This window comes from Zonotrichia leucophrys, chromosome 11 (assembly GCF_028769735.1).
Source record: "Zonotrichia leucophrys gambelii isolate GWCS_2022_RI chromosome 11, RI_Zleu_2.0, whole genome shotgun sequence".
Classification (NCBI taxonomy): Eukaryota; Metazoa; Chordata; class Aves; order Passeriformes; family Passerellidae; genus Zonotrichia; species Zonotrichia leucophrys.
Window position 1 is genome coordinate 17372913 of NC_088181.1, and position 22389 is coordinate 17395301.

At 42.7% G+C, this 22389-nt stretch overlaps 1 protein-coding gene across 5 annotated transcripts in view; it reads left to right on the plus strand.

Annotated features, from left to right (window-relative positions):
* Positions 1–22389, plus strand: part of CHST8 (carbohydrate sulfotransferase 8) — a 215251-nt gene that overhangs the window by 187314 nt on the left and 5548 nt on the right. Inside the window, exon 1 of one of the 5 annotated variants that reach the window (XM_064722900.1) lies at positions 12565–12628. The exons of the other annotated variants lie outside the window; for them this stretch is intronic. The gene's annotated coding sequence lies outside the window, so the exon portion shown is untranslated. Of the gene's footprint in view, positions 1–12564; positions 12629–22389 lie in introns of those variants that run through there. 5 annotated transcript variants of the gene reach the window in all.

Consider the following 22389-nt stretch of genomic DNA (forward strand, 5'->3'; position numbering starts at 1 on the left):
CCTATTGCTTTATTTTTCCTATATTGAAGGTAGAGGTCATCTGGGCAACAAGATTTAACAAAGATAGAAAAAAAAATAGATGTATTTCCAATGTTCTGTTATTAGGCCTTACCAAAGAATTTAATAAGTTGAATTTTTCTATTAAAGCAATTGAAAATTTAATGAGTTTCTTAATTTATTACTTCACAAGACTTGAATTATAAAACAATAACATAAGCTGCACTCTAATTGCCTGAGTATGTCTGAAGATGACAGCATGTTTAGGCTTTCACTTGAGCATCTCATCTAAATATTTTAACAAATAACACAAAAAAACACTGCAGTTGTTCAAAGAGACATTGCAGAATTACTCATTTTTTGTGACAAATAAAACCATTCTATTAAAGCATTATGTTTACTGTTATATTCTACATAGTGATGGGGAATTTCTTTGCTTAATATTAACACAGTTCTGTGGCCCCCTTGAGAGCTTGTTAAGAAGGATTATTCCCACTAAACCAATAACCTGAAACAAGGCTGAGCTGGTGGTACCATGAACTTTAGGGGCTGAGGCAGGTCTGGAGGGCAAGGAGTGAGCTCAGCCCTCCCTGTCTATATGTGAAAAAGGCCAATAACTTGTTTTTAAAATTGTAAAAGTTTAATAGTAATAAAATGGTTATAAAAATAGCAATAGTATATATTATGTATAATGTGTATTATATAATTTATATAATATTAGAGTAATAATAATTTGGACAATTTGGATTAGGACAATATGAGACAATAGAAATTAAGAGTTACGGGTGTCCAGGTACCTTTTTCTGGGCAGCACAAGCCCAAAAAGGACCCACATTAACAGAGGATTAACCCTTAAAAGCAACAGCCTGTTGCATATTCATACACCTCATACATGATGCATAAATTCCATTCAAACACAGGATGCTGTCTGGGCAGTGTCAGCTTCTTCCTCTGAATCTTCACTGTGTCTTCAGGGCTGAACAAGGCAGGAAGGAGTTCATTTTTTCTGATAATGGAGAAGTAAATTCTCTTTCTCTGAAAGATTCAGGTGTCCTGTGGCTGCCATCTCACTGCGAGTCCTTTCTTTAAAAAAAGTATTTTACATAGCACAGTTTCTATTTTAACATTTTGTTATAACCTAAAACTATATTTAACACACTACTTAAGAGAATTAATACAGCGCTACTTTCTAACACAACACATATAATATTCATTTTAATATTTGCAAAAAAGCCAATCATAAAATACGCATTTTTCACATATAGGAATGTGCCCCCTGTTGATGGAGTGACAAAACTATCCTTTGTCCCCTCAAAAAGGAAAGAAGCCCAGAAGTTTCTCTCTTTGATTTGGTGAAAAAGACACCTCATAGGACCTTGGGGACTTCACCTCAAACTTAAGGGTAGCCAACTGGACAGGAGCCAAAAAGTCCCCCCTGAGCAGTTTACCAGAAAAAGAAGAGAACAAGAAACCAATCACTTTGTGTTTTACCAGGAGCAAGAACTTCTTGCACCTAGCTCGGTTTTTCTCTGTTTGTTATTTTGCCTTTTATTAAACCTTTTTGTTTCCAACACTGCAACAGAAGCCATCCTGCTGATTTTATGCCTCCAAAGGTAGCTGAGCTATCTTGGGTGTGAAATAGACCTCCAAGAGCTTATGAGACCTGGCTTGAGGTTACTCCTGTCCTCAGCCCCCCATTTTTGAGTTTGTTGTTGTTGAAATGGCTCCCAAGTTTTTAAAAAGTCTTTTTTCCCAGCCCCACGCTTGAAGAAATTGGGATTCCTCAGATTTGGTTTTTAAGGTTTTTTGGTTTCGTTTTTTTATCTAATACCTTTTTTTGGACTTGCTGAGGTCTGTTTAGCAGGTCAGGTTGAGGCACACTGGCCACCCTTAGGGCAGTGTTATCTATTTATACTAAAAGCTACATGTGTTTTATTTAAAATAATTTTCCAATACCTATCACCTATGATAGACAGTTTGTCTCTAATCTAAACCAATCCAAAAGTGCCACCATCACAGCAGAAGATGGAGGACAAGAAGGAGAAGGAGAAAGACGGGACATGCCCAGATTCCTCCATCTTGCCTCTTGAACCCCCATTCTAAAAACTCCAAAATCCTTCTTTTTCACCCTGTGACAGATTCACTATCGTTCTATTCAAACTCTTGTGGCTTGTAAATCTTCACACAAAGTTGGTTATTGTTTCCATGGGTTAAAATTGAAGGCACAGGTGTTTTTGAATTTGTGCCAAAAACAGAGTCCTGCCAGGGTCTTGAGTCCTCCAGGGCAGCCAGAGGGATGTCCTGGGTTCCACCACCCTCTGTCCTCAGCCCTCCCTGGCCTCAGCTGGCTCAGATCTCATCCAGCTCCTCCCCAGCACACAAGGCACAAAGGATCTTTTTTACATGAATCTCAGCTTTTAAAATGTATCTCCCGCTATCCCAAACTAAAGTTTTCCTATCAGATAACATTCCAAAAGTATTTCTATCTAACAGTTTTCTGGTCTTTCTTGATGGTTTAGTAATATTGTTAGCTGCAAAACTTTTACAGTGCATAGGAGTTGACATGTTAGCTTATTTTTTTAACTGCCCGTACTGCTTTCTTCACACAAGGAAAATTAAAACACTTCATATTGCAGTAATAGACTGAGTGGGTGGATTGCTTGATTTGGGTTTTTTTAAGTATATTGATACTTCTGAAAGTCATAAAAAATATATTTCAGAAAATGCTATTATAAGAGGAACTGAATATCCCTAAAATGAGAACTTCTTAAATTAATCTGGTGTTTTCATTTAATGAAAACTTCCACTCTCAGCTTGAATCAAAATCCTGTTTCACCTGGATCTAAAGTGAAAAAAAGTAGTAATTTTTTTTTTTATTTTGTCCTTTGGAAGAGAACTTTGTTGTTTAATTGCCTGTACATCTGCACCTTGTCACCTGGAATAGCATCATCCATAAATTTGGATTGTTATTATGCCTGTCTGCCAGTCTTCCCACCAGGTGGTGGTAAAGTTAGGGCAGACCCAAAGTAAGAGTTCAAGTAAAATCGAGTCCAGTTTCAGGTACTTACATAATATCTGTTAGCTTTCACAATGAGAATTGTTCTCTCTCCAGTAGGACAATTGGCAGCTTTTTTAAAGGTCCCAGCCCCATGTGGCAAAAAGGAGCAGATTTCTGGAATTTCTGGTTGCTGTGAGGTACACATCACTTTCTCATTGTCCTGGTTGTGTTATCACACCACTTACTGCAAGAATACAAAAAACTCACAGCAAAGGAGCTCTGTGACACAAGGCAGTTCCTCCCTGAGGAAACAATCCACTATACCAGAACTTTACAGGCTGTGTTGGTGGAGCTAAGTGATCTGGAAGGCTCTGAGGGACTGAAATGTCCCAGTCAATGGCTCAAACCACTGCCATTGGCAAAAGCAGCAGGGCTTTGGTGGCTGCAGGGGCTTTGGTGGCCTCAGGGGCTTTGTTGGCCATGAGGAATTTGGTGGCCTCAGGGGCTTTGTTGGCCATGGGGGCTTTGGTGGCTGCAGGTGCTTTGGTGGCCTCAGGGGCTTTGTTGGCCATGGGAGCTTTGGTGGCCACAGGGGCTTTGGTGACCATGGGGGCTTTGGTGACCATGGGAGATTTGGTGGCCTCGGGGGCTTTGTGGCCTCGGGGGCTTTGGTGGCCATGGGGGATTTGGTGGCCATGGGGGATTTGGTGGCCTTGGGGGCTTTGGTGGCTGCAGGGGCTTTGATGGCCTCAGGGGCTTTGTTGGCCATGGGAGCTTTGGTGGCCACAGGGGCTTTGGTGACCATGGGGGCTTTGGTGACCATGGGAGATTTGGTGGTCTCGGGGGCTTTGTGGCCTCGGGGGCTTTGGTGGCCATGGGGGCTTTGGTGGACATGGGAGATTTGGTGGCCATGGGAATTTGGTGGCCATGGATCCAGGGCAGGGGGTGAGCACCCAGCCCTGGAGGGGCCAGGCTGGGAGCCAGGGAGGGGAAGAGGCTGATCAGAAGCAGATGCTGCCAGCTGGGACAGGCTTTGGAGCAGGGCAATGCCCTCCCTTGCACAAGTGGCTCAGCTTGGAAACTCCCCTGGGGAAGGCCTGGGATGCTCACAGAGAGGGCTGGAGGTTTTCATCCCTCCACATGGACCACACCTGGCTCAGCTGCTGGGAGAGGCAGGGCCATGTCCTAGAAAGGGCCAAAAACCATCAGTGCCCCCCAAAATGCCCCAGGATCCACAATGTGACACAGTGTAAAACCCCCCCAGGGGACGTGCCTGGGCATTCACCCAAACCTGAACCTGCATTAACCCAGGGAACTTTGTGTTTCAAACATTTGGCCTCTTTCAGCGCCACTTCAACAACTGCACATTGAAATTGCAGCAGTCAAACTTTGTCACTGGATTCACAGATGGTGACTTTTCCACTCTTCTCCTTTCTGTCTCTTTTTTCTCTCGCTCTTTTCCTAACTTCTTCTCAGAATATATTGTAAACCAGACTAGAAATTCCAGTCAATACCTTAATGAGTACCTTGTTGTGCCTGGATACATTCAAGTTGGCTAAGTTTTGAGTTGGCTAAGTTTGAGCTTGCTAAGTTTAAGTTTGCAAAGTACTTTATTTTGGATGTTGTTTTAAAGTTTACCAAGTAATTTATTCTACCTTAATGTCCTAAACTTGGCAAGCAGAAGTTTGTTAGTGTACCTCCTGGGAATTTTGTAAAAAATTCAAAGTAAATCAGACAACCTTCCCATTTACCCATTGAGAGGATCAGAGCTGTGAATGACTAATTGATATCTAACTTGGCTTAATTTCCTACTGAGACAAGCAAAGGGTTTCTATCACTCAACATACTGATTTTTTTATATTTTTTATAGGGATACTTCTGGTTTTAGTAGTCAAGCTCAGAGTTTGAGGAAGGTTTGAGGAAAAGAAGGATGCCATTTATGAGCATCAGTATTCCAACTATCTCCCCTGGCCTGGTCCTTTCTCCTGCCTCTAAAGACATAGAGGAAGAACATGAATAGCAGTAGTTGCAGGGTCTAACAGTGCCATTTGTCACTGCCAAGATTCATCAGTGATACAGGATTACAACAGGGAACAACGGAAAGGTTAAGGATTTATCTAGAACATCTGAAATGGATATTAAACAGAGATTAATAGCAAAGTGATTAATGGAAATTAATGTTTTCTGCCTTAGCTACTGTAGTACTGAAAACAAAGAAAGTTGTTCCCTTTCCAGGAGCCATCACTGACCTCTTCACTTGCTAGCAACACTTAGAGTAGGTAGGTACATATGTTAAACATTTTGTATTTTGACTTTACTGGGCAGAAATTTAGACAAGAAAATAAATGTGTTCTCAGGACTGAAGTGCTGTAAGCACAGAGGCAATGACTTCTGGAGATGAGTGTGAGAAACAAGTTTTAGTGTCTAAATGTGGTTCACTGCTACTGAAACTGAGACCCTCTGAGCAATAAAAAATTTCATAAAAGCTCACAAAGGAAGTTTTATTGGTTTTGTAGAGCCACAATCGGGATTTTCCTTTCAATATCTATCTGGTGTCATGCTTTTTAAAAGAGTTATTGGCTTGCAAAGTTACAGGAGGTATTTAAAAGGCATGGAGTCCAGGAGTGGCTGGGGGGTGCTGGGCAGTGCTGGGTTAATGGTTGGGCTCAGTGATTGCAGAGTGTTGCCAGGTGGGATCTGTGTACAAATCACAAATGGGACAGGACTTCTGGGGAATGCATCCCAAGCTGGTTTATTTTCCAGCATCAGCCTCATTACATGGTTATGACAATGGGAAGATGCCAGCAGCAGACCAAGAACTTAATGTTACAAATTACCTTATAAGTTTTTTGACCAATCACACAAAGAAAAGCACATTGACAGTAGTTCCATCCAACCACTCCAAGCACAGGTACCTTTGGTTAAAACAATTTTTGCTTATTTTGAATACAATACCTGCTTGTAAGCCTTAAAACATAATGCACAGAGCTCCATTATTAAGCTTAGAACTTCCTAATATCTTGCTAGATAAACTTTGCTGTAGCTTAGAGAGTTATTCTAGACAAGTGTTAATACACAGACCATTGTTCTATTTGTCCTTACTTTTCTACTTCTTGCATAATTTTTTTGCTGACAAATTTTATGGCTGCTGCTCAGCTCCAATCACAGTTCTGCTGTCTCTGAGGCCTGCCTTTTGCAGCTTTCCCAAAACCCTCTGATTTTAAGGATTGCCACAGCAGAGGATGTTTCCAACAAAAATGATTCTTGTAAAGATCAGTGGAAAGCTGATGGGCCATGAGCAGAAGGGCTGTGAGCCTGACACAGCTGGACACACACAGCCTGACACACACAGGCTGACTGCTGAGCTGACTGAGCAGGACTGACCCACAGAAAATCCTCTCTGGTCCAGCTTTCACCACAGAACCCAGCCATGCACTGCATGGGGTTCTACAAGAATACTTTTTTTTAAAATATGAAATCTCAAACCTGAAGTTTTTCATGTGTGTTAAAAATAACAGCTTCTGCTATAGAAAGGGAGAAGAAAAACATTACTATTTCCATGTTGTTTTTTTGCCATAAGTGTGCTTTCTCTATTTAAACCTCTGAATGTGGACACTAAAAATCACCTAAAACCTCTTCTGCTCTTATTAAATTATGTTTAGCAAGATTTGAGTTCTTAGTGCTGTAACTCGCTGTCAAAAACACCAAAGAGACTTTTAGTTAATTTAACATAACATTTGCTTAGAATGAAATCAGCAGTATTCTTACAAAAATACAGGACAAAATGGGCTCTTTACCATGTCTCTCAATGTCAATAAAGGTAATGTATTTCTTATAAAGTTCTTACTTAATAGTTTTGAACTAGTAGTAGCATTTCACATGTCATGAGTATCTGGACGTTTATTTGGTTAAAGGAGACATTAAATGCAGGTAAATATAATTAAATACAGTTGAAACAAACAGCATTCTTCACCTGACCCAGCATTTTTATATTACTTTTAGTATTCAATAATTCTCTAATTCAATAACAAGTGAGTCAGAGTTCCTCAGTCCCTGTGTAGATTTAAGGCAAAAGGAGTCCCTATCTGGATTTCTAATTATTTGTAATTTTATTGCTTGAACAAAGCCACATACAGTTAAGGGAAGGCAGAAAAACACTCAAAGCATTAGAAATCCTAATAGGCACTTCTCTTAAGATGTTTGCATACATTCATTTTGGCTACTGTGATGCCTTTAGGGTGTTGACAGAGAAGAAAGAGAACCCTGAGAACAAGAGAGAATTTGTGCAAAGCAGTAAAACAGACCCATTCCTTTTGGAGGACTCACAGAGGAGATAGTTTAAGTAAAGATGCTACAGCTAGCTTTAGATGTCTGTAATGTTAATGTAACAGGCAGGGATTTCTTTGCATTATTTTACTGACAAAGGAGAAATCATATTTAAAAATTACTGGAACACATTTTAAAGAGTGTTGGTTATGCAGATTTTGAGATTATGACCAGAAAGTAGTATTAAAACAGAAAAACAGTGAAACTGCTCTATATAACCGTCACATATCCTATCCACATCCAAATTTGTCTGAAACACTCTACAGAACCAGATAAAACTTAGACGCCCTGCACTAAAAGTCATTGAAGTGGTTCACATACACAAATCTAAGTTTCTCAAGGAACATTTCTATTCTCTATATTCTCTACATCAGTTATTCCACTGTGGTACTCCAGGTGAAAGAGAATGTGAGGCCAAACAAATGGCAAATGATATTTGAAAATCTATGCTGTCAAAGGAGCATGCACCATAAGAGCATTGGGAAAATGTTTGTGTCAACAGCATCTCCATCAGTATTAGCATATAAACACAGGCAGATTTTGGGAGAAACTCCAAGACAAGTAAGGTGACACAGAGCATGACAGGAAAACCTTTTGGGCAGAAGTTACAAAAAAAAAAAAAAAGTAACTTTGTTCAAAAGTACTGCTTTTCATTTCAAATTCTGAAGTAACTGTAATTTAATTCTCAGCAATATAATAAGTAATGGAGAGCACCCTTAGAATGTTTGCAGAGCACTAACTAGTCCTGTTTTTTGGTTAATGAGCTTGCAGCACTGCACTCCTCTGGGAGGACACATCCTGCCTGTTTTATAGCCAAGCAGAGGCACAGAGGCAGTATGAGCCAAGCCTCCAGACCAAGCAGAGCCTGCCAAGCTCATAACTTCATAACTTTATGTTACATGGGCTCTGAAACCTCCCATGCCGAAAACTCTGGAAAATTAAGCCCATTTAAAATACAATCAGCAAACACACAGTGATATTGTCTGCATTAATTAACTGTCATGGCTTTAACCTCAGCCAGTAATTAAGCATCACTTGCTCACTTCCCATGGGTAGGGCGAGAATCCCAAGAGTAGAAGTGAGAAAATTCATGGTTGAGACAAAGCCAGTTTAGCAGGCTGCCCTGGGTAACCCAAATTGTGACTGTACGCCATATCTATCTGAGCCCAAAAGTGTTACTGAGTCTTCAGAGCCTGGGGCCAGGGCTGGAAATGGGGTCGGGGGTGCTGGATCCTTTGAAGAGCTGGGGGGGTTTCTTGAGAGAGCCATCCTTGGCCCGTGGACTTGGACCCGGGCAGGGGCGTTTGGCTTCTCTCCCCTGGAGCTTTCCTGCCCCTAGGGGTGTTTCTGCCCTTTGGGTTGCTGACACAGAGCTGGGGCAGCCTGGGTGAACATTTCCCTTTTGGGTTATCCCTCGGTTTCCCAGAGGGAGCGTTCCTGGGACCCGCCGTGCCCGGCCGGGTTCGGGCTCTGTGTGTGTGCCGGAGCGCGGGAACGGAGCGGGCCCAGCCCCGCGGCCCAGGGCGGCCCCACAGCCCGAGGGGACACGGGCCCTGCTGGGCCATCCCCTGCTGTCCCTGCCATCTCCTGCTGTCCCTGCCATCTCCTGCTGTCCCTGCCATCCCTGGCATGCATGCCCTGCCGTCTCCTGCTGTCCCTGCCATCCCCTGCCGTCCCTGCCATCCCCTGCTGTCCCTGCCATCTCCTGCTGTTCCTGCCGTCCCCTGCCGTCCCCTGCTATTTCTGCCATCCCCTGCTGTCCCCTGCCATCCACTGCCGTCCCTGCTCTCCCCTGCCGTACCCTGTAGTCCCTTGCCATCCCCTGCCGTCCCCTGCTATCTCTGCCATCCCCTGCTGTGCCCTCCCATCCCCTGCCGTCCCTGCCATCCACTAAAATCCCCTGCCATCCCCTGCTGTCCCTGCAATCCCCTGCCATCCTCTACAATCCCCTGCCGTCACCTGCCGCCCCGTCATTCCTCACCCCTGGCTGGGCTCCAGCCCTGCCCCAGCCCATCTCTGCCAGAGCCGGCCCCAGGGCTCGGGGCAGGGCTGCGCCATGGCCCGGTGCCCTCAGAGCCGCCCTCGGGATATTCCTCACCCCTCTGTGGCCCCTGGAGTCAGTGAGCCCTGGCAATTCTCTGTCTAGTGATCAATCACTGTTATTTTTGCCGGATGCTGTTTGTCCTGTTAGTAAACTGTTATTTTTTTCACTTACAGATATTTGTATTTCATTTCTCCTTATTGGTGGAAAGGGATCAGTTAAAGCTATCAGGGAAGGCAGCTCATTGCAGAGTGTCTGCCTCTTAAATTGCCTTAACATGAGACACAGGCAAAGCCAGGCCAGGCACACACAAAGCAAAGCAAAGCAAACAAAGCAAAGCAAAGTGAGGATTTCATTCTCTGCTTCCCAAAAGTTCAGCAAGGCCCCCTCAGGTGTCAGTGGCTGCCCAGCCACCATCAGTCCCTCATTCCCCTCTTCCTCCTGTTCCCAAGCTTTACACAGTGGAATGGCACGCACTGTGGAATATCTGCGTCACTTGGGGTCAGCTGTGTCCCCTCTCAAATTCTGGAGCAAACAATTGGCAAATGATATTTGAAAATCTGTGCTGTGAAAGGAGCATGCACCATAAGAGCACCATTGGGAAAATGTTTGTGTCAACTGCATCTCCATCAACATTAACATATAAACACAGGCAGAATTTGGGAGAAACTCTAAGACAAGTAAGGAGCCTACTCCAGCCTACTCCATTTGAGTGCAAGGAACAGCAAAGGCTTTGACTTTGTGTAAGCCCTGCCCAGCAGTAACAAAATCTAACCAGAATTTCAACACTGATCCCAGCACAAATGCAAAATACAGCCCCATAATAGCTACCTTGGAGAAATTGATTCTGTCCCAGCCAAAATGAGCACAGTAACAACCTCTGAAATTGCCTGACCCACACATAGCCATTTGCTAGCAGCAGATTACTTCAGAATTTTTCTTCCATTAATTCACTTCAAGACAATATCTGCTGACTTGTGATTTGACAAAATGGTTTTTTTTATTAAAACACACCATTATGAAATACAAAATGAGGCACTACAGAAAAGATCTCTTGAGGATGCAGTGTTGCAAAACTATATTCAGACTTTATGCCAGAGGTTCTGTATCCAAACTTTTAGGATATTATCGCTTCTCTGTAAAAATAAAGCACACAATGCATCATTCAGTCTTTCAGCAAGCTTCCCCAACTAATCCAGCAGCACTAGGCTGGCAGCTGGGTTCAGCACACCAGCAAGAACCAAGCCTGCTAAAGACCACACTGCCCATCTTCCCCACAGTGTATTCCTTTTATTACAAATGGAGTTTGAAAGCCTGGCCTGAAGTGTCTGACAGTCACCAAGGAAATCACTCGCATTGCTTCTTCCAGCACTTGCTGTCAACAGATTGGCAATTTCCACCTTCCTTAATGGGGAAGAAAGAAGGGAAAATTATGTCAAGTAAGAGGCTGGAATGTCATTTGTTTACAAGAAAAAATTGAATCCATAGCTCTATGAGGTACTAGATTGAGACCAGATCAAGCTTACTGTAATTTCAATTATTTCATTTTATTAATGTAACATATTCTTCTTATAAGATTATCAGCCCTACACCTCATACAAAGCATGCAAGTGAAAACGCACATTTCTCCAGTTCCTCTGGGTAAAATTGGCTCGAGAGATTCTCTGAGGAATACGCCCTGAAGAATTTCATTTTTGTGCAAGCAAACCAAATACACAAGAAGTTACTGGGAGGAATTTGAGGCCTTGCTAGTATGCATTTTCTCAAAGTGGAATCTTTATGTTCTGAATAGCAAAAAGTATAGAAAAGCTATCTGAAGTTGCATGTGATGTGCCTCTGCAAGTTTTAGTTCATTTGAGCTCCACAAAGAAAGTTTAGAACATCTTTGAAAAGAGAATCTGAGATTGCATGAAAAGCATAAACCCAATTCCTGCCAGAAGGCCCTTGTTTCCTTCAGATGAAAAAGAAAATCTAAAAGGGGTAAAAAGCAGCAAAGCTGGATTTGCATGAGGAGCAGACAGACATTTAAATTCATTCTAAAGAATGATGCAAAACATTTTTATTTCTTTGTCCTTATGTTTTTCCATTCCATTCCTTTCCCTTCCTTGCTAGCCTTCTGATGAAATCCTTTCTTCTATTCTTTTCACATAGTTTTAGTATATCATTTTCTTTTAGTATAATATGTATCATAAAATAACAAATCAGCCTTCTGAAACATGGAATCAAGACTCTCATCTCTTCCCTCATCCTGGGACCCCTGTGAACACCACACAGAAAGCAGCACATCTGAAGGAAAAGGGCGTGGAACAAACAGCCAGGTCAGCCAAGGCCTGTAGTGAGCCACCCTTCTGCAGAGCTGGGGTTTAAAGAGCACCAGGCAGAGGCAGCCAAACAAGGGATCAGCTTGAATCGCAGTGTGTAACTCACACACACCCAGCCAGGCTTCACAGAGCTCTACCAGGCAGTGCTGCCTCTGCAGACTGAAACAGAGGGGCAGGTTGTGTCAGAGATCCTTCAGCCAACGCACAACAGAGAGAATGGATCATGTACAAATGTATGCAGGGCACTGAGTGAGCCATGGTTATATTGAAATGCTCTGAGCAATTGTCATAGAAAAGGGATCAGCGAAATCAGACACATTCACGCACTTTCATCAGCTAAATAAAAGTTCCGTTCCTAGCTAACCATATTCAGCAATCAACTGGCTACTCACTGTTTGTATGCACTGACTTTAAAAATCAGATGATTCAACTGTCATAGCAACTGTATCCCAAATTTGGGCTCTCAGGGTATATGCAAACAATCCACCTCTCAATTCATACAGCCCCTCCTTGGGCTGATGCAGCATTCTGCACTGGGGTACTAGAAAAATCAGCAAGTGCTATTATGTGTGAATGAAAAATGCAGATGTGCCCATAAAATGGCAATGGCAGAAGGGATCTCACTTCAGGCACCCCTGGTAGTTGAGGCTGACAGAGAGGCAGCTACAACAGAGCCCTCTACCTCCTACATGTAGGGGGATATAAGAAAATATAAGAAAATAGCGTGTAGAAAGTAATCTTACTCCTAAGGAGGTGCAGCTGGGCCAATTATCAGAGATTAGGAACAGGCCTGACTTTAACAGGCCACAGCTGTGAGCAATGAGAAGAAGAGTGCTATAAAAGAGTGGGGTGGCTGGGTGAGAAGGGAACTGGGGTCAGTTGGCTGCTTTGTGAAGGAGAAAGAGTCAGTGCTCTGAGGAGATGCCCATGAGAAACACCAAGAAGGTATGAAACTCTTGTGATAAGGAGACACCAGCATGGAACCCCTGCAATAAGATGACAACACCTGCGTGCCAGGCTTCCTGGGAAGGAAGCAGGGAAGAGTGCCCAAGTGGGGAGCAGCTGTCTGTTCTCCCTGCCAGAGCAGATGTGGCCCCTCTGGAAGAGCAGTGCAGTTCACCCAGGGGTGCAGATGGACAGAACAGTCACCAGTCCCCACAGGAGGCTGGTGTTCTCTCCCCACATTCCTGAGGTGCCCTGCCATACCCCTGCTGCAGCAGTTCCTTTACTTCTCTGCCAGATCCCAGTTGAGAGCAGTGCAGAGGAGGGGATGAGGTGCAGTGCCCTGGCAGGGAGCAGCAGAGTAGGGAGATGGCCACATGGATAGGTGAAAGCTGTCCCTGCAGCAGCTCCCTGTGCTCCCTGACTCTGGGTATGGGCAGCCAAGTGGGGGAGAATGGAAACCAGAGCAGTGCTGGGAAGTGCACAGAGAGAGAGAGAGGCACCAAAGGCCTCCCTCCAATGCCAGAACCAAGCTGCAAATGCATCAGTCTGGGATATCCAGTTCATAGTGGTAAGGGCTGTGGGCTGAAGTTAACAGAGCAAATGTCCTCCAAATCCCAATGATGCTAAATTGTCTTTCAATGTTCACGTGACATAAAGCTTTGTTTAAATCAATCTTATGTCCTGGTGTTGGGAATTTAGTTGACTAGAGAGACTGGAAAAGTACAAAACCGTGGCTAATTCCAAGTCCTGCACAGATATCATGTCCTTGGGCCTAGCTGTAGTAGGATAACAAACAGTGAAAGAGACATGAGAAAAGAGAGATGTAACCCCTAAGGAATGAGGAAGAGTTCATGACATAGTTTAACCAATAGGTTGCTTGGCTTACAGAATATTCATAAGCTTATTATTTGCTGTATAAGTGTTTGATACTTTTCAATAAACTGGACCAGACTGGGCCTGTGATGAACCATATGGTGTCCTGGTCCCCTTCCTGTAACATACTGGAAGCGCCTGAACCTCTCAGGCACACACCACATGAAACACTGTGTCCTCAGTGAGGTGTGTCCATTTTAGACTTTCCAGGTGTTCCACTACCAATTTTCATTGAACCTTGCATGGCCAAGGAGAAAACATGAACATCAAACTGCCCCTTGTGGAGAAATTGGGAATTCCAAAAGGTTCAGAAAATCTATAAATGGCTCAATACTTTAAAAAGTATTGAGCTTACTAAAACTCAATGCTAGAACTTTGACTCCCACCTGGTTGCACCTCAGGTCAAGCCCTAGGTACCATCTAATGCCACGTGCATCCTGGAAGTAGTCAGCACTCAGTTTTTGAGCAGAACCATTTCTCCCTCAGTCCTACTGATAGGAAAGTCACTTCAGGACATTATTCTCGTGCACCCATGTTGTTCTACCCATCAGTTATGAAAACCTGGCTGAAGGAGTGCAAGTGAGCTCCTCCACAAAGAGGAGTAGAGCCAGTGAGAAATGACAAACAGCAAAGCCCCACTGCCCTTCCAGTGCTCAGGAATAAAGGACCTGGCAAAGAGCTCAACCCCTTACAGTGAGCTTCCCAAGTGCTTCTTTCTCACAGGGCATGAATCCAAGTCTGTCCAATTATCACCCTGTCTGCACCAAGTTTTGTAGCTGTTGCAGGTGTGAACCTTTTTTTTTAATGTTCCATATTGATCTCTTATACTAAGAAGTCTTGTCAATAACCAACTATGAGGACAGGAGAAAGGGAAACCCTATCAGTTCCAGTTAATTGATGGTAACATAATCATATGCACCATTTGGATACACATCTGTGCTTTTTGATCTCCAGTCAATCTATCAAAGCACTGAGCTTCAGCACTCAGAGGCATGCCTGTGTAGATGTACTTTTTCAATTTTGCCTGCAGCCTTCTCTCTTTCCATTTGTGCTTTCTTTCCCAAAGAAACATCTCTGCAGAGTGACATGAAAGGAGTCCAAAATTCCACCTGTATTATTTTGTCTCCCCTCCAATAGAGAGACCAGTGAAGCTTTCATGTCTGACTTGCACAATGTCTGGAAACATTTCTGGGTTCTGGATGAGCTCTTCTAAGGAGCTACATGAAGTCAAATTACATGGAGTGCTTGCTTGAAATTCATTGAAATTCCTCTGGTTACCTGAATAGTTCTACAGGCTACTAAATATAAATGCAGTGCTAGATTTTAAACTTTAGCTTTTACTTTTTAATAAATCTGGGAAAGTGTAATGTCCTTGCCAAAGTCATGCTACGAAGGCAGTATGCAAATATTAAATATGAGAATGTAGAATAACTGAAAGGTATTAAGTAGAAATTGGAAGTAACTGCTGACAGTGCCTGAAAGCTAATGATGTTAATTAACAGTATTCCCAGGGATAGGTCCAAAGAAGGAATGGGGAATGCAATAACACAGACCTGACTTTTCTGCTTTCTTTATAGAATTCTTATCGAATATAAATTAAGTCAGAAAATGGCAAGTTCCAATTAGTATGGCTAGATAGCAAAGGAGACAAAGTAAACAAGTAGTTGTACCTTCCTCATAATGAACTCACAAACAGCTCCTCCTATTCTTTCAATTAAGCCTCCAATATAAATGTGCCATGCCCTTTCCTTTATTGGGTATCATGGAAACAGAGCAAGCCTAAGTTTCATCATTATTTAGTCAAGAAGATGGATTCAGTTTATATTGGAATATAAGACCATTCTGAAAAAGCACAATATTATGTGTTATTCTCATAGAGTTTATATGCCTGTTCTCCTAGTATGTTGCAAGTCAAAGAAGTACCAGGGTTTCCAAATCCCAGTTAATAAAAGAATCTTTTCCTCAGTCAGCTTCCAATCTCACCAGCAGAGCAGAGGACAGTTCGCAGCCCCATTGCACACTCTGGGTGCAAATGTATAATTTTCTGGACAAAAGTAACACCACAGATTCAGACAATACTCAGCTACCAATGTCAGCTGTGTAGGCAGTGGGACTTACAAGAATGACACAATAATACTTTATTTGAGTTTTGATTCAAAAGGAATTTATTCCTTTAAAATGCTACTGTTTCTGTTTCTGCTTCTCGCCTGCTTTCACTTTGACAAATAAAAAATTTGAGAGGCAACCCCTATCAAAACAATTATTTCTCATGAGGCTGTGTTTAGAATAATAAAAAAATAAACAGCAGCTTCAAGAGATGGTATTTCTGACTAGTACAAAACACAAAAATATGTACAGCAAACAGGCAGGAGGTACAGAGCCTTTCTGAGGGGCTGGTTTTGCATGGCCTGGCTTGGTGGCAGGGGGGGCACAGTGGAGATTCAGGGAGAAGCTGCTGGAAGCTCCCAGCGTGTCCAGCAGAGCCAGTCCCTGAGGGCTCTGAACATGGCCCTGCTGCTAGCCAGGGCCAGTGAGAGATGATGGGAATGTCTCTGGGAAAACATGGTTTAAAAGAAAATCAGAACAAAGGGGGGCACTGTTAATTCCAGCTAGAGAAGAGGAAGAGGTGAGAACATGTGAGGAAAACAACATGGAAACACCAAGGGCAGTGGGGAAAGGGACAGGAGGTGCTCCAGGGGCCAGAGCTGGAATTCCTTTGCAGACCCTGGAGATGATCATGGTGAGGCAACTGTGCCTTGCAGCCCTGGGGATCCATGGGGATGCAGAGATTGATCCACCCACAGGGAATGGGGATCCAGGGGGATGCAGAATCCACCCCCAGGGAATGGGGATCCAGGGGGATGCAGAATGCACCCCCAGCCCTGGGGAGGTGCCCACAGCAGAGCAGGGCATCCCTGGGTGAGGCTGTGACCCTGTGGCAGACCCAGGGGACAGAGGGGCCCTGTTCCCAGGCTGGAGCAGCCTGTCCTTGGACACTGCAGCCCTGCACAGACAGACAGACAGAGCCATCCCAGCAGGTTTGGGAGCGCTGTGTGCCCTGGGAGGGACTCAGGTTGAGTTTGGCTGCTGCTCATGAGATGGAGCCAAGCTGGAGAAGTTCACAGAGAAATGTCTCCCATGGGTGGGACCCCATGGGCCCACAGGGGAAGGACTCCTCTCCCTGAGCAGTGGAAATCTCAGGTGATGAACTGACCAAACCCCCTGCCCTGTCTCCCTGAGCTGTTGGTGAGAAGTAGGGAGGGGTTGGGGGAAGAGAAGGTGTTTTTAGGGGCTTATTTTAATTCTCATAATCCTCCTCTGACTTTGTTGGTGATAAAATTCACTTTGCATCTCTAAATTCAGCCTGTTTTGCTCTTGGAGTGTTTTCTCCCCTCCTGATACCAACTCATGAACCTTTAAGCCTTTTCCCCTCTCCTATCCCTAGCTATGGCAGGGGAGCCTGAGCGAGTGACTTTTGTGGGTACCTGGAATTTGATCAGTGTCAAACAAGACAAGGGGAAACAACAGCAGGAAGATAATCTGGGTATTTTGTCTGAGAAATGCTGTGTAGGCACAAACACCATCCTCAGGTGGAAGCTGTATCTCCAAGCAGCTGCACACCTGAGATTCCCCTCCTGGGAAAGGAAGGCCAGCCATATGGGAAGGGTGGCCTAAATTAAGCTGCCAAGGGGGACACAGCACCTTGGATATGAGGGAGTTAATGGGGGACCAGGAGGGAAGCAGTGACACCATGGCAGGGCTGTGCTTCAGAAAAGCTCTGTGCAGGTTTGCTGTTCCAGCACAGGGATCAGCTACTGGTGCATAAATCAACTGGGAGCACCAACTTCTTTGGCAGGATGAAAGTCCTCAAGAGGCAAATATTAAAAGTCACTTAATGTGTGTACTGATCTCTGCTTTGGCTTCCCCGATTTGTAATTTTTTCTTGTTCAAACTGATGGATGAACTGAATGTTTTTAATTATTTCCAGGCTATGCCCTTCAGAATTGCATTGCTTTCCCTGCATACAGTACTTCTGTCCAGAGACTCCCTTGCTTCATTAAGATGGAAAATCATTTCAGTTCCAAAAAGCCAGAGTAATGGTGTTTTAATCAAGTGAAGTGCACACAAGCTGCTACCATCCTGAGCACCCCCTGACACAAATGCAGCAGCACAGGGGTGCATTGCATGCTGCCTGTGGCATGCAGGAACCCCAGATCCCCTGTTTTGGAAATGACACCACAGATTCACCTAGAAATGCCACTGCTTCACCTGGAAATACCACCATAGTTTCACCTAGAAATGCCACATTTTCACCTAGAAATACCACCACATTTTCACCTAGAAATACCACCACAGTTTCACCTAGAAATGACGCCACACTTTCACCTAGAAATGACACCACATTTTCACCTAGAAATACCAGAGTTTCACCTAGAAATACCAGTTTCACCTAGAAATACCACCACAGTTTCACCTAGAAATACCACCACAGTTTCACCTAGAAATACTACAGTTTCACCTAGAAATACCAGTTTCACCTAGAAATACCACCACAGTTTCACCTAGAAATACCACCACAGTTTCACCTAGAAATGCCACAGTTTCACCTAGAAATACCACCACAGTTTCACCTAGAAATACTACAGTTTCACCTAGAAATACCAGTTTCACCTAGAAATACCACCACAGTTTCACCTAGAAATGCCACCATTTCACCTAGAAATATCACCACATTTTCACCTAGAAATGCCATATTTTCACCTAGAAATGCCACCACATTTTCACCTAGAAATACCACCACAGTTTCACCTAGAAATGCCATATTTTCACCTAGAAATGCCACCACATTTTCACCTAGAAATACCACCACATTTTCACCTAGAAATACCAGAGTTTCACCTAGATCCATTGCCTCCACCTCTGAAGCTGGCTTGGATAGAAAAGCACAAGAACAATGGGAAATAATGGTGTGTTAGCACAACACCAGCACAGGAGAGGGGAAAATGAGGCTCTCTTTTTGGGAAGTGTTCTACTTCACCACAACTCCTTAAGAATAAGCCATCAGTCAGAGTTCAAAATTCCTCAAACAATATTTGAACTATTAGAACTTGTATGCTTGACAATGGTGGGATTCAAACAAAGAGCTCAGAATTCAGGACAAATGTGTTACCTGAGTTACAAAGGAGCTCACACATGAAAGAAAGCTCAAAGAGACTAAAAATCCCCAAACCTCAGCAGCTTGGAAAACTTCTGATATCTTCCAAAAATAGGGGGAAAAATAGAAGCTCTTTACTCAGAGCCAAGATTAACTACTTATAGCTGCCAAGGCCTGGTTTGGAGACTGCCCCAGAAATATTCCATTATTTCCACCAGTGCAGAAGAAATCAGCACCAAACCTGTCTGCCAAGGGCTGGACATCATCATTCACCCCCACACCCACCAGTTTGCCATGTGTGGGCTGTGACACCCACGGGATCAGATTATTTAGATATCTCTATTATTTATATTTATATTTAAATATCAGATTATTTAGATTGTCTGCCCAGGTTGGCTTCTTTCCTGGTGTACAATTCAAGATGTGCTGCTGCTTTGCTAAGCCTTCTTTACTTGGCCTCATTAATTCCATCTGTATTAAAACGAGATGTTGTGTGTAGCTTAGATGGAACTTTGGAAGGCATTTTTCCAAATGAAATTGTAAGTTTATGTTAGGAAAAGGATTTATAGCACATAGTTAAAACAGGCACACATATAAAGTCTGTTCTAATTAGGCCTTAATTTTTGCAGAACATGCTTTTATTTTAGAGGTTTATATATTTCAACAGTATTCCAGATGTGTATAGTACATCTATATTTTATATAGATGTAAAATCAAATAATTTATTATGGTAACAATCTTTAACTACATTTCTTTACTGAGTAATTTAGTTCAAAGAGGCAAATAACTGAACACCAGAGTAAGTTAGAATCATATATGGGCAGGTCTTTTATACTGTAGAAGCTGAGTTAAGTTTAAATTTTAAAAAAATAACAAAAAAAGGAAAAAAACTGTCTTGATTTTCTGACCAGCATTTTTGGGAAAATCTTCTTCCAGCTAAATTGTTTTCATGTTTATCAGAATTCTGAGTACTATTCTATTAATCATTTTGCAATTAAGCACACATTGCTGTCTGAGAAAAGACCTAAGACTGGGGCATATGTGGATAGGACACTTGACACAGATGTTGCTGAAATGCCATAACATCCATCCCCGAGTAAATGTCACAAATCTGTTTGGGTGAAGCAAACAAGAGCACTCTGTGCACAGAAGCCCTGTAAAGGATGAGTTGCAGATGCAGACTTGAAGTTATCATTTTGATTAAAAAATACTTCAGCTGTAGTTGAGTCTCAAACCAGAGCAGAACACCAGAGGCAAACCAAAATTAGGTCTTGAAGCAGAGACAGAGGAGAAGGCAGAATGGTAAAAGTATACAGTATTACACAAGGAAGATGAAAGCCATTTTATTGTGTTGCTAGTAGCCTTTGGAAAAGAAAATAAAGAATAGCTCACAGTGGATTTCACTGTGTGGATAAAGCACAGGCCAGGCTCAAGCCTGGAAAATCATGGTCCCACAAGTGGGAGAGAAAGGAACACCATGAAAACTAACACAAACAATCTGTAATTAGAGAATAAGTCTGTCCCTGCTTTCCCTCTGTGTGGGGCACTGTGAGGTGTTGGCCTCATCACATCTGGCACCTGAGACTTATCGATCACTGCCTTCAGCTGCCTGCACCAGACACCAGGGCTTTATTTATGGCCAAAAATATTACCCTTTTGGCAATAATGTCAAAGACCTGGTAAAAATATGGATTGTAAAGGTGTAGCATAACAGTAAATTTAGATTTTGATTAGTGTGATAGATTTGTGCAATATAACTTCCCTGACTTCACTGCACTTAAGAGGTTTTGATCATGTAGATTTAAATCTGAAGTGACAAGACTGTATCATGAGAAAGACAGCTAAAAGAAGCCAAATTTAGATGTCACAGATTCAGAAAACATCAAAGAGATTGGCAAGTGCTTCACCAAACATTTATATTAAGCAGGAATTATTGTTCTGATTACATTTAAAGCCAGTAAATGAATAACCATTTTTAAATGGTTAGTCACCTCCTCCTAGCATTTATTTTTCATTTTTCAAAGCAAAGCATATCAGTAAAAAATATTAATCTCTCAACTAAGTTATCTTTATTAAACACCACTCTGAAAAAATCATAATTAACCACAAAATAGTTAGGTCTCATACCTGCTCTTTGCATTTTGTGGGGTTTTATTAATAATTATCAGTCATGGCACCAAATTTAAGAGGTAATTACACAAAGTGAGTGGGTTTGCTGCAAGGTACCAGAGCTTGCTTTAAGTCAGAACAAACAATCACAACTGAGGGAAACTAACCCAAAGTTGCATTATAATTTGGACCCAACAAATGCTCAGTATCTGTAACTGATTCCATCTGAAGCACTTCCCCAGTTTTTTGATAAGTGACCAAAAGTCTTTCCTCACCTGTTTAAGTTTTCAACTGTAAAAAGCTCAAAATACTTTTGGAAAGGGAACACATCTTCCCAACCTTATAAGTACCTACTCCAAGTAGCTGTATTAATGATGCCTTAGAGAAAAGGCCAAGCAGCTCAAACAGCTTCAAATTAGGCCTTTAGGGTTAGCAAAAAAGCAGCAGTTACATTTAGTGACAAATACAACATTTCCATGGTATAAACAGATCAGCATGCTTTAGTATCAGTTGTTTCAAAGCGCTGCTGCTCAGGTTTTGCTGGGTTTTGGACAGCAGGTTCCTGCCCTGCCTTGCTCTGAAGCACATTACACAGCAGTAGAATAAATGTGGTTTTGTACTGATCACACCAGGAGCTGGAGAAGAGCTCAGGAGCTTCTCCTAAAGCCTGGTACAGCAGAATCAGCCTCAGGTCTCCAGAACCCGCACAGGAATGCTGCAGCCAAGCTCTATTTCTTTTTAATAGACACCTTCTGACTTTGATTTGCAGCTAAACATTTTTGAGAAGCGGCTAGGGGAAGCCTGAAGGTTCCTTCTGGAAGGTGTCTAAAACTTATTTCTGGTGAATTAAAACAATATGCTCTTTACTTGTAATAGGCACAGAATCACAATGTCCCACGCAACCTCGAGTTCATTGCTGACAAATTGCAGAAGTGAGTTAAAGCTCAAACAAAAGCCAAAAGCATCATCTTAGAGGAGCTCTTGGAGCACAGAACAATTAGAGCAATTTTATTTAGACTCTACTACAACTATCTATGAGTTTGTAGATCTGATTTCAAAAATAAAGCATGGCTGATCATCTAGGCTGGGCTTGTTTCTTTCACTGCAGTAGGTCACAATGTGAATTATCATGCTAGGAGTTCCTGAGAGCTTTCCTGGCACTATGAAAATTAACCTGATGGGGCTGACAGAGCTTTCACTTAGTGCTGTGCAAGACCTTTAGCTGTAATTGTCCTTGTCCAAAAGCCAGTGGATTCATCATGCACACTTAGTGAACTGAAGTCTTCAAGCAGCGTTGACAGTGATGACAACAGCTCTAGCAGTTGAGAAGCCCCAAACAAATGTCATAATTCAGTAGTGTTTCCATTATCCATTTCTGCATTATTAAGTTATACCTAACAAAGGTTATGGTCATGAGAGAAACCCTACACATCAGCTAAAGCTGCCAACTTGGATTTTCACATCTTTATTATTCTATTTTCAGGTAAATATCGCTGTAGAAGTCACAAGATTAGAGAAAATATGATTCTGTGTTGTTTGCCTCTCCAAAAGTGTGCAAATATTACCTCACACATGACTTCACAGTGTGTTGCCTTTACAGCAGAGTACTCATGCAAGCTGTGAT